Genomic DNA, 20,157 nt, shown 5'->3' with positions numbered 1-20,157 from the left:
GGGTTTTTCATTTCCCTGTTGCTATCTTCACTCACAAACTAAATAAGGACCCCTTTGCCACTGGGCCCCGATTACATCCACCTACTATTCACATTGCAAAAGGAAGACGGCAGTTCTGTAATCAGGAATGTAATCTACATCATGAATTTCATATTCATGGTAAATGCTAAAAAGCAACAGGGTCAAGAGCTCTGGGGAAAAAAGGGCCAGTAAGATAATTGATTTCACTTTCTGGACAGTCTTGGTGCTGGTGGGAAGTGAGAAGGATGGAGTGATTGACATGTTGGTAAGCTGTGAAGATGCATACTGAATGATGGATAGATGTCATTGCCAAAGTAACAAGCAAAGCTGTCTGATTTTATCACCTTATTATGTTGTTGTGGCTGGCGGAGGGGCAAATTGCACATCTCTCGTCCTTGAGTAATTTCCCGCTTTCTGTCTACTTGCACCTTCTCTGTCTTCTGTTTGCCTTTTTTCCAAATCAGTGCATGCATGTACTTTCTCTTTAATCACTCTTCGTCTTCTTTTTTTTTTTTTTTTTTAGCATTTAGTAAGCGGCTTTTTATGCATGTTGGTGTCCTTTACATTAAAATCTGCGCCTGTCATGTGCCGTGCTGTCATATTTACTCCTCCTCTTTGTTCCTTATTTTGTGCCGGCTTTTACTTCCCCTCACTCGTAATAACTGCAGAATTTCTCTCCCAGGACGCCTCCCACATGCCCTCTCCCATTTGTCTCTCTGATTAATATAAAACCTGCTCCCCGTTGCCCCACTATTTCACCGAAAAACCAAAACAATTGGTGGCTATTTGATTGGCCTTGGCCTTCACGGATGCTGGGGGAATTGAGGAGAAAAAGCAAAAGCATTTGATCTATTCATCCATCCGCATGGAAATCAATGGGCTCTGTCTCTCAGACACACCCCCTCTGTCCACGCTCACTTTTTTTTTTTTTTTACCACAGGAATTCTGCCCACCATCTGAGTCAGCTGCATAAGTGTAGACAACTAGTCCCACTGTTGCAATAAACACTGTTATCTGCATAAATTCAAATGATATGATAACACTTTTAAAGATAAAAGGCTATTATTCCTTAGGAAATCCCCGGTCTCAGAAAATACTGCTGTGAAATAAGATTAGAACAATTTGGGCCTGAAGAGGAGGGACTGAGAGACAGACTGACAGCTGTGAAGTTTTACACAGCTTATGTAGCTATACTGTATAGCTGTTAATACAACACATGGTATGCCTTTGTTCTTCTCCAAATGAGACTAGTGGCTTTGCCCCAGGCTTTATTGGCTGCTTGTTAACCTTTTAGATAGCAATGAAAAGGTTACTCTGCTTATTGTTTTTCTCCCCTCTGATTTATAAGTTTACAGTCCTGCATGTATTTTTGCAGAGGCCAAGCAGGTGCACTTAACATGCAGTCTGGTGCTGGTATAAGCCAGCAAAAGGAGGTGACTGTCATCTTACCATACCAAGTTGCATTTCATGTTCCTAAATAACTCTTGATTGAGTGCTATACAATGGATTCATCGAGAGCAGACTTCAAGGCATGTTCTTAATGAAACAATATAGAATGATTAGATCTTAAATGATTTTTATCTTAGATGATTTGGGAGGCCCCTGTGGACAAAAGCCGGAGTACTTGCATTGCCATAACCACAAAATATAACCTCAAAAATAAAGTAATCAAAACAAAAACCTCCTCCTGCTTCATTTTAACTGGCTAACATAGGACTCACTATAACGCTGCCTGGAAAACTGTAAACACAGACTTGTTTTATCTGATTTAATGGAGAATCCAACCAGGTGACAGACATAAAGAATAACTATGCAGAAATAGCCAGTCTTCTTGCTCATGGTGTCATGAACTTATGTAGGTCATATAAAGGCATCATTAATAAGCAGAGACTGTTTCACAACCAGTTAAATACTCCCTGTAATAGCTTTAAATATCTTTCTGATTTACTCTCAATAGGCTGCTGAGTGGCAAAAACCTAATGCTACCCATTAATTACTCATTACTTAGATATTAGCTACTAAAGAGAGTGAGCTATTTCCATCAGGAGTGGTGGAGACCAAAGTCATACACAAAGCATAAAAATACAAATGCAAACATAGTAGTACGAACCATTCACCAGTGTAATAAGGCAGGGGTTCCCAGTTTTTTCCATGGTACCCCCCCTCCCCACTTCTATGTCAGAGTGCCCCATCCTGCACAGATGCACTAACAAGAATAAGCGATTCACTCCAAAGCTTTACTGTCAAAAATGAACATCAATTAAGTGTCATCATTTCCAATCTTAGAACATTCACCTTTGGTAAATGTCTCCTTTCTAGTTAACATTTTTCCATTAAACACCTGAACAGAGTAGTTTTATTCATGCTCATCCTTACCAGAGGAATAATAATGATTCATCTCAGGGTATCCTACTACAGTATTTTTGAAAAATATATCTTTTGTATAAATTGTTTTAATTAACGTGCAAATCCAATTTTGTTAACCCCAGAGCAGACAAAGGCTTGGGGTGATTTTTGAGGGGGACCCGGACCCCATGTTGGGAACCAATGTGATAAAGTGTCTAGAATTACCTGTGGAGATGTGGGACAGGCAATGAGACCAAACTGACAATTTCTGATGTGTTCCCTTCTTGCTCGTTGGTAACTACTAAAATTTTGTGTACTGTAGGCTATATTAAAGTGTTAGTGGAATATATGTGGTTTGAAAGGTTTGTCATAACTTTAGGCCATGCTTAGAATTTTAACAGTCTAAACCACTCCACAGTCATTTTACTTATCTCTGAAAATAGTTATCACCAAATGCTCTGAAGACCCTCCTGCTACTGAACTGCTGCAGTGCAGTTTGAATGTCACAGTATTTAGTACAGTATTTCCCAGGTGCACATATCCCATGTAAAAAAATAGTTTAAATCTGCCCTGATTAATTGTGCAGAGGCGTTATTAAAAACACTGTATTTTTTAAATTTCTAACCTAATTTATGTCTCTGCCTCAGGACAACTGACGTGACAGACACCGTTTGGCCCCGGTGTGTAGCATAAAGGACGTAAAAAAAGCAAAACGTTGGCATCAGGGCACATTCTGAGGGAAGAGAGGGACGCAAAGTGAAATGCTGATTGAAAAGAGGAGAAAATCAATCAAGCGAGCCTGTCTGATTGACAGCTTGCCAAGGTGTTTTCTGTGGAGGTGTCAAGAACAGCACAATTGCTCTCCCCCATCCTCCCTCTCTCTTTCTGTTTCCCTCTCCCTCTCTCTGTCTCATCCATCACTTGCCTCTTCACCCATCATCACACTGTCGTCTCCTCCTAAATGTCTCACCAAACTCCCCCAATATCTCTCTCACTTTTCACTCCATTGTTCCTCCTCTTCAGCTATCCCTCGCACAACCTCCCATTTTCCTTCTCCCAGTCAGCTGCTCTCTCATTTTCTTTGCAGAGATGCATTCATTGCCAGCCATTTAAAGCTGCAGACTGACACTCCTTTAATCTTGTTGTTCTGTAACCTTCAGAGGTAAAGAAAGAGCTGCTTCACTTGTGTTACCTTTAAACAACTACCCCAACCCATCCTCTATAGCCGCACTTTCTCATTACTCAACTCCAGTGAAGTCGCTGTTTTGTGTTATTTGTTTTCATTATACTCTCAGATACATTACAGTGGCGGGGTGGACAAAAACAGAGTGGAGGGAAAAGGCTACTGCTGTACACTGTAAAACATCATACAGGAAAATAGTGGAATCAACTTATCTTTTCTCATTAACTTAATATACATACATAGGTTGATTTAAATTTAGGCTCAGTCAGCATAGCAGAATTATCAAACTGAGAAAATGACAAAGGACATAAAAGTTATTCATAACGTTTGTCAGTATGACTGAAGAGTTGTTGGCTCAGCTTAATATCTTAAGATTATTGAACATGGTTTCAACTGAATATCAAGTTTATTATTTTCAAACATCTATTTGTTATGAATCATTATAAAATTATTTGAACTTGTCTTTTTAAGTTATTTTTTAAGTTAAAACAAATAGTTTAGTTTGACAGTGTATAGCTGCATGTTGAGTCCCAGCACAGCACCATGAGGGCATGGAGTGCATGCAGGATACCTGAGATATGCAGGGTGTGGCCACGTTCATGGCAACACGTCTATAAAATTCAATTACTAATGGTGGCACTGAAAAAAGTGTGAGCCGCTTCTTCTCACGTGATTTTGGGTCATTCATCTCCTAAAGGGCAAAGTGTTCAGTTTCAATCACTTCTAACATTTCAGTTCCAACTTTTTGAGTGATTGTCTGAACTCTGCATCTTTGTAAAGGTGGCAAGGAAACAGGGCTTGGCTGTTGTTTCATAATTTTATATCACTGAGGTGGTGCCATATTTGCTATTTGATAACACCCTGCGATATCACTGACATGCTTTTTAAATCTGTGAAATTTATGTTTGTTGATGATAAAGGATGGGTTCAGGTCTGATAAGATAAATATGTTATTTTAATTTTTATTTGTCTTTTATTTGTGTATGTTGTTTAGTGATAACAGGTTACCTTATTCCATTCAGAAAACACAATACCACACAAAATAAGAAAGATTTTCTCACCATCAATAGACTGAATGCAAGTGTTTTGTGTGAAATGTGATGCTTCCTGGATTATTGGATTTTTTTTTATCAATATGAGAAAACAAGGAAACCATTAAAGTGAACTTCAAAATGTAACAAGAAAAGATTAAAGAGTTACGCTAAAGGCATGAGGAAGTGATATGAGCTACATTCTAACCTCAGTGTGCTAAGATTCTTGCCTGTAATTTACACCAGATGTGGCTTTGTGACGTCGCGTGTGCGCCGCAGTTTTGTTCCGTCATACAAGCTACTGCAATTTCCACCAGCAGCGTTTCAGCAGCTGAGTGTTTTGCCCGTCTGATTATGTTTACTTACTCTGATTTTGTTGATTAAGTCCTCTTTCCTTGCTTTTTGTGCTTCTACCACGGATAAGCAGGCTATGAAGTTAAATAGTTTATTTTCTGTCTTTATGATCATGTGTCTGCCCGGGGTCTTTTATTTTGAAAATTAACTGGATTCTCCCTGCCTTTTCCGTGCATGACTTCCTACCCGTTCAACCTGGTCCGTGCTAATTAACGCACCATCCGCCAAAAATAGACTTGCTGTGTATTCTCTGTGGAGCGGAGCGCTGAGCCGCTTCTGGGAGCAGCCGCGCCTGGTGTAAATTACCGGTTATAGTGACAGTGCTCACATGCTGACATTATTAGGCACAGTACATTTACCATGGTTACCATCTTGTTTTACTGTATTAGCATGCTAACATATGCTAATTAGCACTTGAGGGAAAGTCAGGGCATCACTAACATCATTAGAAATTTCACGACAATCTGTTCAATACACTGGATTAAAACAGTGGACAAACCGAACAACATAGCCATCCTTGGAGCCACGCTGCCAGCATGGTTGAAAATACCCTACTAGGATGGGAACCTTAGTGTCCAGTGTCAGAATCCACTCATTTGTAAATGGTACAAAGCCTGTTTTATTGTTCAATTGTGTTGACTTTTTCAATATTTTATCAAAACCGTGATACCTAACTTTAAAGCCACTGTGGGGTAGGCAGTTCTGGAGAAAGGTAGGTGCATGTTGAGTCTTATTCCCAGGTTGTCAAATACTCGTCAATCAACTATCTATTGAACCTGTGACTGGCCAAAATCTCCCGTCACAGGGTGTATTTTCTAAAGCCTGAAAACAGAGCCATGCTCAAAGGTTATTTTGAAAATTTTACTCAGTGATGCCAAAAATGCACTGCCTACCCCAGCATTAACTAAGTCTTTGAAAAGCTTAAATCTATGAACATTTGAAATGAAGCTATGAACATCAGTCTCCTGTATCAAAGTCCCTCTATAAAGAGTCAGTCTAGACATGCTCTATATGAAAGTGCCCTGAGATAACTTCTGTTATGATTTAGCGCTATCTCGATTAAATGGGCTTGACTTGACTGGGCTTCAAAACCTAAATCCCCCATCCATCCCAAAATCCCTCCCTCCATTCAGTATAAGAATGTCTCGTGTCCTAGATAAAACATTGCCATTGAACACAGTCCAGGCAGCTATTATGTTTGTGGTGTCTCCAAAGGTATTTGGCATATAAACTAGTTTTATAGGAGACAGTTTTGCACTGCTGCAATTCACAGACCTTTGACTTTAAAAAAGGCAAGCAATATAAGTTTTTTAGGTTAAGAGTAATGTGTTACTGTGCAGTAACTTGGCGTATGGAACAAATGAGATTTGCACAATATATTTTTGCTTTTTGTCAAGTATCTGTTTGAAGCTTTCTGTGGGAAGTTTTTGCTCAGTCATCACCTTTTATTTTCTAGTTACTGCACATTCTTACACATTTCTATTTCTTTTTTATTTGGATGGTGGGACTGTCATTTTCCACCTGTCAGAGCTCCATAAAGATACATATCTTTTTACTGATGGATGATTTGTCCAGAATTTCCATCCATAATATACCAGTATTTCAACATCCATTTTTGAACTATTTTAACTGTCTGCAACTACTGTAAAATTGAATGTAATATTACTAATGCGCTGTGCCGTGACTGAAAAGGGTGCATGTTTTTCCCTTAAGTTTTTCAAGTTTTTGTCAGTCCTTGAAAATGTGTTGAAGGTAAGGTTGAAGCAGCTGCTTTGTGTCAGTTACCTCCATAAGAGACTGCACTGTGAGAAGGGATGGGAATCTGGGAATCAAGCCCTGTTGAAATGACTTGTCAGTCAGTCTGCACTTCTGTATTAAAAGTGCAGAGAAGACATATTGACTCAACCATCCCTGAGTGCCCTTGCTGGCTGGCTTCTAGACAGAGGGAGACTTGATGCTAATTATAATGGGAAGACAAAGTCTCCCCAGCGGGCAAGTAAAGAGAAATATAGTAGGATCACCAAAATGATGAATCATGTCTTTTAGTTCCGCAGCTACAAGGAGTTCATTATTTTATCACTCACTGCTCTCAGCATGCAGTCATTTGGTACTGAAATGATGAATTGTGTTTGTTAAACAATACCAACTCAAGCAAACTTCTCTTCAGGGCAGAGGACACGTTTTTTTCTTTGATGATGCCACTGGACCTTGTGGGGCACTGGAGCAGCAGACACGCTTATTTGCAATACAAACACATGATGAATCACAGTCAAGACAGCAAATTTGAATTTGCCAACATGTTTGTAGACCTATGCATTAAAGAGGCCGTTTTTTTGTCATCTGGAAAACGTCCTCCATCTTATTTCATTCATCTTTTGGATGATTTTAAGCAATCAAGTTAAGTGGATTACATCTCATGACCTGTATCTGGCTGAGTTTTATATACCTATTATGGCATTGCCTTTATTGAAAACAGTAAAAACAACAACAACAACAAACCCCCTGAAGCATAATACCCCATCAACTTTAAGATGGCTCATATGTATAATTTGGCATTTTGGGAAATATGTTTCACTTTCTTGCAGAACTTCTTCAATGAGGACTTGGAGACAGGAGGCAGTCAGCCTAGCTTAAATGTAAAAATGACAATTTGTGGTTTTACAGGCTATTTCTTGGCAAACAACAGATTATCTCAATGACGCTCTGAGTCTTGTCGTCACTGAGGGGTCGACAGGTAACCAGTGGAGAAGTTGGATAGTTACTGGGCATGAATGCTGGAATCTCCTGCCTTACACTATATTCTGCATCTCCATTCCCTTTCCTACTTTTCTAACTATTCATTCACCTTCACCTGCTTCCTCATACACTGATACAGTATTCCACACCATTCCTACACTATTGGTATTATTCAACAGCAATTCAGTTTAGTCCTTTCAGCAATTCAGTTTCCCGTTTCACTGGCAACTTGTCCAGGGTGAACCCCGCCTCTTTCCCAATGTCAGCTGGGATAGGCTCCAGCCCCCCATGACCCTTCCAGAATAAGCAGTTACAGAAAATGAATGAACGAATGAATGAGTTTCCCGTTTCAACAAACACTAAAATATTCCATATCATGAATGTCATGACCCCTTCAGAGGCAGAAAAAGGTTCATGCTCCCCAACCCACATTTTTTCAATCAGTCAGTTTGAGAACCACTTGATTAAACCAACATATTAGTGAGTGATCATTAGGGGCGTGGTTGGCATATATTTGAACAGATAGAGCCAGGCCAGCTGTTTCCCAGGCCTTCAGTCTCTAAACTAACTGCCTACTAGCTCTAGCTCTGTATTTAATGTCTAGACATGAGAGTCATATTGATCTTATCCTCTAACTCTTGGCAAGAAGGCAGATAAGTTAAATGTCAAACTATTCCCTCAACAACATCATATTTATGAAATTAGCTTTCTTGATAATTGTAGCACTGTGTGCTGGTGACTTTACCAAAAACATGAAGTATAAAGTTCATCCTCGAGGGATCTCACATTCCACCTCAGTAGCTTGGCTGTCTTTGGATAATTGCGCCGTGAAATTGTGGTTATAGAAACAAATGTCACAGGCATCGAGAGGTAATTCTGGGGACGGTAGCTCTCGTCATACCTAGGGATGCTTCAATAAATCACTTACTAGACTCTGCAGATATTTCCAACGAATATGACTAGTGATCATTCTATCTGATTTGGTGGAGCAGAAAATGTGAGCAAGATGTCTGATTTGCAAACTGTCAAACAGTGCATTAGCTTGCTATTAGGAAAAAATGTCACATTCACTATATCAGAGCACAATCTTACTCCCTAATAAATGAAATCTCCAATGCAAGTGCCTCGGAATTTCACAGTTTATTCTATTGAATCTTTACTATAAGGTATAATTTACTAATTTTCTAAAATGGTGATACAGCCAAACAGCTCATGTTATAAAATGTTAGATTAAATAATTTTAAAAGAGAAAGTTGCAGTGCAGATGAGGAATGAAGAGCAGAAAGAAATGGGAAAAACTTGAAGATGGTTGTCAGGACAGATAAAAAGTCACTGGAATGAGAGACGAAAGTAAAAAAAGAATAATCAATGAAAAAGCAAGGGTAGAGAAGAGGGAGATACTTGTGATGTGAAAGTAGGGAGAAGGAAATCAATAAGACTGGTCTTTTGATTAGAGACTCCCAACTTAAATGTGATAGTATAGTTCTCTTGTGGATTGTAGTGTTTTAGTGATAGTCTGTGTCTGCGACAGATGAGTTGAATCATCAGTTCGTCTCCAGTCTGATCATCTTCACAGCCCAATATGCTTCCATTTAGAGAGACGTTTCCTGGCCAAATCCTGGCTGGGCCTGAGTAAAGTAAGTAATTCTTCGGTGAGAGCGGTAGTCATTCAGTGCAGTACAACGCAGTGGTGAGAGGGGGGGAAAAAGGTATGATTGTTGAGACAGAAGATTAGAAGAAAAGTGTTGAGGGTGAGTAGGGTGAAGGAGCCAGGAGCAGAGATGAGAGCACAGGCAAAGCAGAAGAAGGGGTGCAGTAAGAAGAAAGGAAGAAAGATGTAATAGAAATGAAAGGGCACTCCTGCTGTTGATAATTGGAGTAGTGATGTGCCAACACAGTCTGAGAGGTTTTCCACCTGAGGGTACTATACCACAGGGGCCCAGACACTGAAACCACATTACCGCCCTCCTGTGTGCACTCGCCAGTTTCCTCCTCTGGCTTGAGCTCGAAAAGGAGGAGAGAGCAGAGCTGAATACTTGAAAGAAAACTGCACTTTTCTGCTCTTTTCTCTCCATTTTCTACAAGACACATCCAGCTGTAGTGCAGTGTGGAACAGGGCTGAAGGGTTTTCTGGCCAAAGCCTACTGAGTTTGAGATATCATCCGCGTGGACAATTCCAGAAAGCACTTGACAAATACAGAATGTTAGATCTTGTATGTTTGATTCACTGTGAACCTCTGCTGCACTACCTTCATAAGGTCAAAATCAGATGAATGACAAGGAATGTTCTGCATGAATACACTTTCAGCCAAAACAATGTTATCTTGAAAGAAACATAATCTTAAATCTGTCAGACAGCATTCAGGAAAGCATGTTTGCATTGGAAAGCCCTGTAGTGGCCCAAGGATATTTGACTTATGTCCACAGGGTTTCAGAGGTGTGGGGGATACAATGAAATAAAATAAATAAATACATAGGTGAATGAAATTTATATTTACATCAGACAAATAAATTATGATCAGACTGGTTATTGTTCAGTTTCATTTAAAGATGAATAAGATTGATATGAAATTGTAGAGTAAACACTGGTGTTCAATGACACATCAATGATACTAATAAAGGCCCCATTCCATCATAGCAGAGCCAACATGCACTATAGCCACCCTGATCATTAGTAGTATCACTGGTAACACCTTTGATTACTCTACTGTTTCATGTCAGAAGTCTGATGTGAGAAAGTTCTATTGTTTCTTTGCCTCTTTAGTAAAGAAAAAAAATGCATGTATGTATATATATACACACATATATATATATATATATATTCTTGACCAATGGTCAACTATAACATATTTAGTATTGTAAACACTGTTGGGAGTCATGCAATACAAGGTAAGTCATTAGAGTACTTAGATTACTCGGTATAATGAGCCACATAACACATTCATTTTGTAGTTAAAGTACTCCATTATTTAGTTATGTTTTCAAAGAAGCAAGTGGCTAATGTTACAGTTTTACCACATTTCCACCACTGAAAGAACTAGTGCTGCCTACATCTGTCCCCAGAGGGTGAACAAAGTCCCCATGATCAAATCTTTCTTCCAGTCAATACTCAACACCATCCAGACTAGTGTGCCTGTGGAGAGGCTTTTTACCCTTGGAAGTCTGAGTTTACATGATGTGAAAAGCCTGTGCACTTTTATGGTTTACATTGTTGCAGATTAGTCCAGTCTAGAGGTTTTACTTACTAAGGGTCCTTGTTCTCATGAACTCCATCTTGTTTTGTTCACTTCAGTTTATGCTGGTGGTGGATGGATCCTAAAACAAGTGCTGGTTTTCATACAAAAGTCCTTGAGGTGGAAGGTAGTGAACATGTAGCTCTTGACAAACTTGAGCCTGGTCCCATTATTAACTACTTCACACACCACAGTGATGGCATTTTCAATAACACACAGCCTAACCATATCTGAAAACCTGTACAAAAGGTTTGGGGACAAGGAACAAAAGGAAAAAGGGGAACTATAACCCCCTATCACTCTTAGGTTTACTGTCAGATCATTAGGACAGTATAACCTCATGCACAAGGAATCACAAAGGGTTTTTCATTTTTTTGGTAAAGCAAAATTATTACACATTACTTTTCTCAGTAGGTAATACTGTAACCTAACAATTTACTTTTGTATGGCTGTAATCTTGTAATGTCACAAGTTACTTTTAAAAGTAATGCTACCCCACACTGATTGTAAATAACATATAGGTTTAATGATTTACTTTTTTTACTAGAAAAAACATGTTGTAAAACCTCTTTTCTGCTCTGAGTAGTGTTTGCAGGTTTTTTTTTCAGGCTGTGTTCAGCCCTCACAACCTTCACCAATAGACTGGTAGACTTATACAGCTGACATCATAGAAAAGCAGCCCACACATCACGGCAACAAAAGCAGTGGTCTACCCGAGTTATCCAGACTAGTTATCAAGCTGCAAATTAAATGTTTTACCAGCACCCAAATTACCAAAATGTCTGGTTGTTGTATATACTATGCATCAATATGCCACTGGTCGACTGACAGGATCACAACTGTGTCAAGGCAATTGGTAGCTGCAAGCTATTACACGTGTGGCCTGGACTGAGGAAGGGATCAAAGCTGCTCGTGTTTGCAGCGCCCACTGACAATTAATGTATACCTTTGAGCCCACTGTGGTAACTGCAGGTGACTCAAGTAAGTGTTTAATCATTTTTATTAACTCAGTTTATTATAAGTGTCTTTCACTTTTAACCATGGCCATGATCATTCCTCTTCCATAATGCAGTGTTTTTCACTGTTAGCATGACAACAAAAGTCCTCTTACCTTGACAAAATGGTAATACCAAAACCATAACCTTTCCCAAACCATCCTCAAGTTATTTTGTGCCTAACCAAACCTTAACTACAGGGTGGTAAGATCATAAAACAAATGCATTTTTCCAACAGTGATTCGAAACAGTTTTAGAAGTTTGACCAGATAAGAAAATACTCGTGAGTGTGAGTCCAGAGGGCACAAACAATAGTTTGTTATTTAATTTAGAAGACTTGTTGAAATCCCTCCCTCTCAAACACATCTGTAAAGGCACTGAATGGTGCCATGGTTGCTCATAAATCGATCTGTTGTGTGCTACACTACACTTACTGCAGGTTTTGGTCAGACCACCTTTTTCTGTTGGAAAATGTGACCCAGTCTTCCTAACGTTATGACTCATTGTCAATTTTGGTTCATAATTTTCTGAACTTATTGTCAACAATTATGTTATACATGATGACAGCAAACATTCACAACATAGCATGTAAGTGGGTAAGAAGTGACATCTGTATAATTAACCTATTGTTGTTCGTCTGTGGGAGGCACAAATGGTGTCAGCGTTATGTAACTCCACAACGTTCCATAGGAATCACAAATTAATTGATGGTATGTACTATTCAGACCAACTTTGACAGTTATATTTCCAGAAAAATGTGATGTTGTGTAATCTAATTATCTGGCATGTGCTGATTCTTTCTACTCCCAATCCTGAGTCACACACAGTGTTGTTTTTTTAAACAATAGTGCTAGAGTGCTTACTGAACCTATATGAGGCCTACACTGAAAGATTTAGATGACATTTAAAATATATCTGACAGGTTGATTGCTGTGCACTTAAAGAACTCTGGATATACCTAAGAAAATTAAGTCAAAGGCTGGTATCATGTTCAGTCTGAGTTATAACTGGGTGATGTAAGGGTTTCTGGATGAAAACAAAAAGAACTGTAATAATCAGCATTGTCAGCACGTTCCATGATAACACAACACACAGCTATCAACAGCACCGTGGTCACTACGCAGATTCTCATTCTGGAGTGGGAAGGCCTTCGATAAACCTCAGCATCTGCCCAGAGCACACTGAACCTTATTAATATTGCACTTTAAATTTTTTGTCTTGTGATTAATGTATTGAATGTCTCTTGACAAATTTTATCTGCTAAACTAAATAAAGATTTGTAAAAACAAACAAACAAAAAAGGCATGATTATTTGGCTGCTCATGTTTGTTGCCCTTCTGGACCTACTGTAAGTGATGTTGCTTCTTAAGTTTAATTACCTTGAATACGTAAAAATTGTACATTTACATTAAGTCAGTGAGAAAAGATTAGTTGATTCCTTTAAATTCCTGCATGATTTTTTTCTTTTTCTTTTTTTTTTTTTACAGTGCATAATATCCCAAGAAAGTGTAGTTTCATAACAAAATGCAAAATGTATTTTTCAGTCAGCAGCAGCACTTTACAGGTCTGCTCCACCTAAAAGTGTCACTGTAATTTATATCATTTTTTAAAACCCAAACCAACTTGCAGCATGTGAAAGTGGTGGCTTCCATATATTTGTCCTTCCCGCTCCACATTTTACTTGCGGGAAACATTGTGTAACAGGGATATGTTCCACTTTTCAGTTCAGTGGAGTGTTATTGGTGGCTGGTGTATATGCAGAATGATGGGAGACAATAAACAAAGAATCAGAAATGGATCGAGGTTCATACAGCGGATACCGAACTATTAAAAAAATGATATGCTGGTCTTGCAGTTTGGCTCGGATCAGTGAGACACAGAGCTGTAAATAAAGCTGTAACTCTACACCTGTAAAATACACATTCACAGCTTTACTGTGTATCTCTTTCAGTATTATGGTACCTCATCATTCTATGCAACCATAATCCAAAGGTTATACCAGTATTGATGTGTTTGCACATGTTTCTCTCATACTCATTTATGCTTTAGTGTTGTTGCTGACAGTGTTTCTTTGACAACTAGTAAAACCTTAACTTCTGCTTCTATTCCTGGTGTGTATTTACCCCACAGAGTTGTTTACTACCTCCAAGTGAATTACAACATTTTGGATTTTTTTTTTTTTTTGGTGGAAGCACCCAAGGCTACATGTCCCATTTTCTCTTGGAATTACCTTTTTCCCAAGCAGCTGTTTTCATTGGTTTGGTCCCAATTGGTACATTTTTGCTCTGAAAACCTCTGGCTGAAAGCTTTGGGACCAATTGTAATCCCTTGAGGGTCTCAGTGAAACTCTTACAGCTAATAGTTTCACATAGTTCTATAATATTTGACTTGTTTTTAAGGGTAGATGGGTTTTCTGAGCGTGTCCAGTAAAAGAAATCATTCCCCAATACTGGCAGGTAGGTAGGTACGGTTTAAGGCTGGTTCAGACTTTTTGCCCAGGCTTTTATGTTTCTCGCTACTCATGAGGACCTTGTGCCTGAAAGAAAACATTAACTCTGGTCTTGTGTCACATCTAACAGTCTCAAGTCTTGAGTCCATTTTTTATTTTATTTTTTTTGCTGGCCTAGTTTTTCCTAGTCATCCCTGTATCTTTTCCCTTGAAGGTAACAGAATGTAAATCAAACAAAACAACAGCGGATGCCAAACACATTACAGTTCTACAGGGAGAATGCAAAACTTTCAAATATCTCTGCTTGATATTTGTGAGAATCAAACAGCTATGTTACTGCTTTCTGGGCGGACCTTAAGGCGAAGGCCAGAAAAGAGCAGTATTTTAGCTGTAATCACTGGATGTCCATGGTGGAGAAAAACTGGACTTTATTAATATAAAAACTGGCTGAATGGCTATACAGGACTTTTTCTTTGCTGAGGGACGTCTATTTTACTGAGATATTTCATTGTGTTTCAATTTGACAGCTGTAATTACAAATTAATCAGAACATTTTTTAAAGATTAAGAGTTTAAAAACCTGCAATAAGCATTTGAACATATAATATGTTAATTCTGCCACTAGGGGGCTCTCTTATATCATAACAATAACAAAAGACGTAGTTTAACGCTGTTGTGAAGTGGTGTGGGCTCATGGGAGTTGTTATCCTCACTTTTCAACAGCCACCATAGCTGATGAAAATATACGTGACCTGACTCAGGCAGAAATCATGTTCATGAGGTAATATTCAGGTTTTATTCATGTTACATGTAGTCGTCATTTACGCTTATCGACTTTCTTTCTCACACATATTCAACATATTTTCCTGGCAGTTATAGCAACTAGCTAACAACAGCCAGCAGGAAACATACCATTACCTTGAATACGTTGTGAATTTGAAACACATTTGTTTGTTGGGATAATGCAAACAACTTACCAAAGTATATAATATATGTCTAGTGTTTGTTGTTTAAATATCTTAGCTTTAAAGTGCAATACATTGCTATATGCCTGTACACAGAATATAATATCCATTTGAACAGCTATGTTAAAACACTAATTGCATGAAAAACCCAACACACATGGCTGATTGTAAAAGCACACATTTTGACCCCTCAGGTCATCATCAGAGCATTTATGACTCTTTGGCATTTTGACTCCATTAGATGTCAGGAGAGATTCTTCTCTGTGTGTTTGTACTAATTATGTTTGCTCACATGCACTGACTAGTTTTATTGCACCATTGCCTGTGCACTGTTTAATTTTTAGATGGTTTTCATGCTCTTCTCCAGGATGTAAAGCATGACATTCAGTGCAACCAAAGGTTAAAAAAAATTAAGGGTAAGAAATTTATGATGTAAGCCAGAGGTGTAGACATCCTGGGAACAGACATGTACACCATACTCACTTTGATTTGATGGAAAAACAGAATTTTTTTTGAAATTTCAAGTTATATTCTGCCCGCTACTTCAGAAATGGTTATATCACTCATTATTTACCTTCTGTCACATACTTCAATAGACTCCTCTGAGTGATTCTGAGTTACTTCATAGTACATTCACAAATCAGACGCTCACCAGGCCAAGGAAAAAACAAAAGAGATTATTTGGTCTTGGTGTAGCTGGGACTCCACCCTTTTCTGTATTGGATTTACAATTGCACCAAATCCGGACCTGGGTTAATTTCTTCTTGTCATTTCTATGGATAGTTTTCACACAAAAATCCAACAAAAAGGAGTCATGTTTGGGTTAATGGCATGTTAAAGTATGTTTAATAATGTTAGGTATACCTACTGACTAGTGCATATAATACGCTCTACATCCTATATATAGAGAGCATTTATACTGTATGCAATGATAGCTTTTGGCACCAGCTTATATGGGCAAACACAAACCAAATTAACAATTGGGTACATGCATACTAATCAACCAATACAATTAACTGCACACTCATGCACAGATACACACACAAGCACCCTGCCTCACACACTCTTGAAGAATGTGAAAATGTCTGCATAACTGCTCAACCCCAAATTACCCCTTAGACCCAGCTCTGACAGATGGGGCAGCGATCAGTGTCTTGATAAATGTCAGGCCAAATAATAAAGTCCATTAGCTGCTGCTGTTAGTCTGCTTGCTAAAGATTAGTTGGTACTTTTTCCCTACAGAGGATTTCAAGAGTGGAATATAGCTCCATAGCTATACATGACTATATTTTTGGGTGTATGACTTTGCTGTCCAGAGACCTCTGTAATAAACACATGCACATGCTTTCCACACAACTATAAGCAAATCAGGATTAGTTATATATGAGACGGACACACTGACAGAAGAGCAAACCTCATTCTATTTTTATTGAGAGGTGGCAAGAGGACACAGAAAGGTTTCAACAGACTGTAGATAGATAACACTGCTGATGATTTCATCTTTTTCATTTTTTTCCAAAAAGCCCCCCCACCCCCTGCCTTTTGTGCCACTCATTCAAACCTTGTGCTTTACCAGGTGATTCACTGTCCGTCATTTCTTTGCCTCCGTAATACCCCAACAATAGTCCTGTTTGGTGCAAAATGAAGTCAGCATTGAAACAGAATTACTGAGTGACTCTTCTAGCTTCTTTGAAATGAGGATTTTAAGGATAAGCAGCCGAACCCTGTCTCTTTACTCTGTGCTATCGCAGAAAGGAAGGGAGAGTGGGTGAAACGGAGTGCGCTAACAAGTCTGAGACTGTCCACAAGGCTGATCTATCCCTGAATCACTGACATTAAGATCACACTGGGGGACATAATGTAATTTACCTGCCTCATCAGCTAATGCAGCACAAATCCATTTTCGCCCAAACAGGAAGGGCCACATACATTACCTTGATGACCATGCAGAGTCAAGGGGGGACGACTAATGAGACTAAATGTAATTACTGTCCACCTCCGATTTGAAAACAGAATAAACCCTCCTGCACTCCCATTTGGGGCTCTGAACACTGGGACGAGAATAAACCTTCCTCACGTCACCACTCAGTGCTACAATTGGCTTTCCTGTCACTATTTAGATCGCTGTTCAGGCTCTTCATTACGATTCCCATTAGCTGATGGCTCGGCCGCCATAGTCTTCCTGACATCTATGAACTGATTAAAAAAACAGAGAATTACAGGAGGTGTTGAGTTATTGACATTCTAACAGTATCCCACAGAAACTTTCCACTCAGTTTGCTGAACTGCTTAGTCAGAGGAGATCTGAACCAAACAAGATAAATGCCCCCCCCCCCAACCCCCTTCAACCCCCTGTCTCAGCCCATTTCACTGGAAAACAATGTATTTTGCTTTCTGAAGAGCACTGAAAACAGAAAAAAACACACCTGTGTTGTCTCTATCTCTTTCTCTCACACACACTCTCTCTGCCTGTCTCCCTTTTACATTCTCCTCCTCATACAAGGTGACTTGCACACTTCTCTAGGATTATAATGTGCCATGAAGGTTAAAGTAATGAGGTGCAAGATGAGTGTGCTCTACTTTTTCTCTTTCTCTCATTACGGGCTTTAAACCTTTGGTGAGATTAGGTATCCTAAAGTAAACCTGTTGTCAGATGAGTGGTTTTGAGCTACGCAGCATTACGTTTAATGTGATGTGTTCAAAAAGGAGATGAAAAACTTTAAGATATGAAAGTTGTTAACTATGAGTTTAACATCCTGATATGATTTACATGCAAAACCTTGCCAACAAGCACCGATGTTATTTCAACTTTGTCTTTGGGCTATATCTGGTTGGCCCATCGAGTGCCTGATTTAGGGCAAAAAAATTTAGCTTTGTTTAGTCCATCTGATTTGGTCCAAATTTCACCCAAAAATAGAAATTGAAAATTGGACTGTGTTTCTGACTTGGTCCAAATGTAGTCCAAAAACAGATGTTGAAACATGGGCTGTGTTTAGCCCATTTGATTTGGTCCCAGTGTAGCCCAAAAATGCATGTTGAAAATTGGGCTGTGTTTAGTCCATTTGATTTAGTCCAACTGTAGCCCGAACTGAACTGCCGGAACTGGGCTGTATTAACTCCGTGTGATGTGGTCCAAATTTAGCCCAAAAATAGATGCTGAAAATTCAGCTGTGTTTAGTCCATCCGTTTAGTTCCAGCTACATCCTAAAATAGGCATAGAAATCTAGGCTGCGTTCAGTCCGTCTGGTGTGTTCCAAATTTAAGCCAAAAATAGATGTTGAAATTAGATTTTTGATTCTGCTCAAATTAAGCACAATTTTGGAAGTGTGTTTTGGACCATACTTAGTCCTAACATAGCACAGCAATGTGCAGCAAAATGTGTGTTGACTTGCACACTTCTCTAGGATTATAATGTGCCATGAAGGTTAAAGTAATGAGGTGCAAGACGAGTGTGCTCTACTTTTTCTCTTTTGCTCATTATAAGCTCTAAACCTTTGGTGAAATTAGGTATCCTAAAGTAAACCTGTTGTCAGATGAACCATTTTGAGCCACGCAGCATCATGCCTCATGCAATGTGTGCAAAGCGGGATGAAAAATTTAGAGATATGAAAGTTGTTAAGTAAGGAGTTTAACATCCTGAAGGAATTGACATGTGAAACCTTCTCTCAGTCTCAGGCTCGCAAGACAAGAGTCTAATTTCCAGGGAGACAAGTTTACCCTCTAGCTTTTCACTGAGAATGTTTATCCTGAGTATAATTTATTTATTTATTTATTATTTTTATTTATTTATGTTGTACTCCATTTAACATATTGAGGTGGAGAAAGTGGAGTTGATGATCGAGTGGGGGTATGAATAATTAACAGGAAATAAACAAATAAAATAACAAAAAAAAAGGTAAATAATCTTATCGTATCCAACAGCTGCGTTGATACCCAGACACCCCCACACCCTCGCCTGGTAAAGAAAAACCCCTGTCCATGCAGTTAAGCTGCTTATAAATATTTGTAATTAAAATTGGAGGGGGAAGGCAGGGAGAGTGGCGTCTTTATCACTGGAGACACTGCTGCTGCAGGTGTCTTTGATGCCCAGAAAGGCGTTTTGATCTGACAGTGCAGGAGCGCAGAGACTCCAATCGGCTTGTCCCACTCAGCAGCTCCCTCCCCGCTCTCACCTCACCTCACATGTTCAAGAGTTCATTACCCATTTGTTTTGCATTTTCATCTATTTCCACCAGACCTTTGAAATCTCGTCAGCCCAAACCTTTAAATTATTCATCAACACTTAAAAAAAGCACTCCTCTATTTTAGGACACGACAAAACTTGGATTTTGCAGACGTTTGCACAATACTGTGTCCAGATTCATGTAATTGCACCCATTTTTAAATATAAGTTACCAGTGAATTTTTAAAGCTGCACTAATCAATATATTTAACATGATTAATAGATTAAATGACAGTATGCAATGTCAAAGGCATTGCTTGTAATGACTAACCCACAGAAAATTATCACCACATCTTTCAGCTCATTGTTTTTGTTTTATGTCAACTTTAATTCTATGACTCACCACTCTCATCACCGTTGTTTCTACAGCAGGCAGCTCTTACACCACACTAAAACACCTCTGAAAACTTGCTGCATGCTACCAGGTCTACATTCAAACAGCAGACAGGCACAGTTAGTGCTGAGCTGGTGAACAAAGTGCAGCACTGAGCACCTAAAGAACAAGATATTTCCCTCAGGAGTTGGTGGAGACCAAACTAGAGCTACAAGGAAAATAAATATTCAATTTACATCCCTTGAATAACTAGAAACATAACTCCAAGTCAAAGCTAATGTTGCTTATA

Source organism: Lutjanus erythropterus, chromosome 13 (assembly GCF_056507025.1).
Source record: "Lutjanus erythropterus isolate fLutEry1 chromosome 13, fLutEry1.hap2, whole genome shotgun sequence".
NCBI classification, from domain to species: Eukaryota; Metazoa; Chordata; class Actinopteri; order Lutjaniformes; family Lutjanidae; genus Lutjanus; species Lutjanus erythropterus.
Note: the sequence above shows the minus strand (reverse complement) of the source record.